Source organism: Octodon degus, unplaced genomic scaffold (genome assembly GCF_000260255.1).
Source record: "Octodon degus isolate 3935 unplaced genomic scaffold, OctDeg1.0 scaffold00431, whole genome shotgun sequence".
In the NCBI taxonomy this organism is placed as follows: domain Eukaryota; kingdom Metazoa; phylum Chordata; class Mammalia; order Rodentia; family Octodontidae; genus Octodon; species Octodon degus.
The window spans coordinates 20,241-22,813 of record NW_004525007.1 but is presented as its reverse complement, the minus strand read 5'-3'; the positions used below and the strand labels follow the sequence as shown (position 1 = coordinate 22,813).

Here is a 2,573-nt window from a genome sequence, read left to right as displayed (position 1 = left end):
ACCCGTTATTAGTGTTGCTAATTGTAGTACTGTAAATAGTAAATAGAATATTATATCTGCCTTAATCACATGATATTTCTTGGGTAATATCAGAAGGTGCTTGGGTAATAACTGCACCAACACTCTACATGAAAGGTCAGAGGACAATGCCAAACAGAAACCAATATCTCACTCTCAATCAATTGAGAGGGCAAAACCTTGGGACACACACGAAACAAGAATCATTGACACAGAAGAGATACCTAAAGAACAGACTTTATACAGAGAGGCTCTGGTCACAGTGATATAGCTAACTAATATTAAACCTTCACAGAAAAAAATCACAGAACTCAAAATAAAAAGTTCTCCCTGAAATACAAAATGACACAGATATATATATATATTCACTACAAAATGGTCCTTTACTTATACCTCCTTTTTTGTTTTGTTTTGTCAGAGATGGGTGCTCCATTGCTGTTAGACAAGCTGTATTTGGATAAGTCTTTAAAGGACCATTTCGCACCTGATGCCCATCCAAATGTAGGTACTTGATAGTTAGGATAGATATGTAGCTTTTTTATCTTAGTTCAATGAAAAGAAAGGTTTGTACTTTTTTAGACAAGATATAGTGTCTAGGGGCCAGAGAGATGACTCAGTGGAATAAGCTCTTCCCTGGCAAGCATGACAGCCTGAGTTCAATTCTGACTTCCACTTTAAAAAAAAAATAGTGTCTACATCTCATCCTTTGAATAACTACTATGAAGACAATAATATGCAATGAATTAATTATTGTAACTGTCCTACTATCCTACTTTGAAACTGTTTCATTGCTATTTTATCTTTTTTCTCATTAAAATGAGTAAACATTTATTTTTTTTCACATAAGGAAGCATTTATTTGGGGTTTAACATGAGAAATCATACAAATAAAATTTGTATAAACACAAATCCACAGTCATAACACATAGCAAAGGACAAAGTAAAAACAAAAAAAACTAATTGGTAGCTATATACAGTTGGACAGTGTGTCTTGTACACTAGAAAGTCTTTTACAAAATAATCATTAGAGCAACAGAAGGCCAATCTTCAATGTAGTCCTGGAAGATTTCTTTAGCATCTCCTGTTTCTTCCAATGTCTTCCTCTTTAGTATGGCTAGTAATTGTTTTGGTGATGGCCACCTCCTCGAGATGCCTTGCCATAAGTGCTCTGTTGACCACTGTAGTCTGCATATCCCTGTCCATATCCATAGTTCCCATAGTTATACCCAGTATAATCATATCCGCCATAGCCACTATGGTTTTGATCACCACCATAGGCACTATTGTAATTTTCGTATCCTTGATCATAATAGTTATTAAATCCTTGGTTCCAGTTTTGGCCCTGACCTCGACCATGACCCTTAGTACCACCTTGTCCACCAGCTGCAGCACCTCTTCCTCCTTTTTGTTGTTGCTGTTGCTGCCGATATACCTCTTTGGGCTGTGCAACTTTGATTTCACACTTTCCAGAACCAATTTGATGGTATCTGCTTTCTAACAGTTTCTTGACTGGTTCTTCATCTGTGTATGTGATGAAACAAAATCCTCTCCTTTCATTTGTTTTTGTATCCATGGGAAGTTCAATATTTTCTATCTCTCCAAAAGCTCCAAAATATTCTTTAATCTGTTCTTCAGAAGTATCTGGGCTCAATCCTCCCACAAACACCTTTTTAGGGGGTTCTTTCCCTTTTAAAGCTTTGGCTCTTTTAGGGTCTATCAATTTGCCATCCAGTTTGTGTTCTTTTAATTCCAAAACCTTATCAACACTAGCAGCATCTTTGAAAAGCACAAATCCAAATCCTCTTGATCTTCCAGTGACTGGGTCTGTTTTAATTGTGCAGTCTACAACTTCCCCAAATCGAGACAAGTACTCAGTCAGATCTTTCTTGCTTGTATCCCAGCTCAAGCCTCCAATAAACATTTTACCGTCATCCTGCTGGTTCTTGCTCATGTTGATTTTGGACCCCTCGGCGAATTCCTCTATAATGCTGTACTCGTTCATGTCCTCCATGGTGGCGGAGCCGTTGGCTGGGGCGAGCGGGCGCGCGGTCCGGGTCGAGGGGGTGCTGGCGGCAGCGGAGCGTTGTATCATGAGTGAACATTTAAAGAAACAACAAAAAGAAGATCAAAATGAAGTCTCAGGCTCCAATCCGACCCAGAACAAATGCAGGAGAAACTGGCACAGAAGAAATTGGAAGTCACACACCTGAAATATCTGAAAAAACAGTGTCTGAAATAGAGAAAAGATCTCAGAAAGGTATAGAGGAAATCAGATCAGAAATAATCTTCCAAGCAAAAAAAGAAATGATAACCATAGTAAGAGAATTACTAAGTGTTTCTAAAGACATTGATTTAAAAAAAAAAGAGGAGGATAGAAAAAAGATGGAAACATTTAATGAGCAATATAGCAAAGACATAGAATGCATGAAGTAGATTCAAAAACACATTCAAGAGACCCAGTCCTAGCCCAGGTCCGGTGAGTGTGTGGAGAGCTTCCTGCTACCCTGCACCAGTGGGACCAGTCACAGCCCAGGTGCAGCGTGGGCCAGACCCTCT

General features: G+C 38.7%; 1 pseudogene across 1 annotated transcript; it reads right to left on the bottom strand.

The window, feature by feature from the left end:
* Window positions 1-855: 855 nt before the first annotated feature.
* LOC101587581 lies at window positions 856-2,028 on the bottom strand (annotated as a pseudogene). Its single transcript, XR_002819606.1, has one exon. The product of XR_002819606.1 is annotated as a heterogeneous nuclear ribonucleoprotein D-like pseudogene (transcript).
* Window positions 2,029-2,573: the final 545 nt, after the last annotated feature.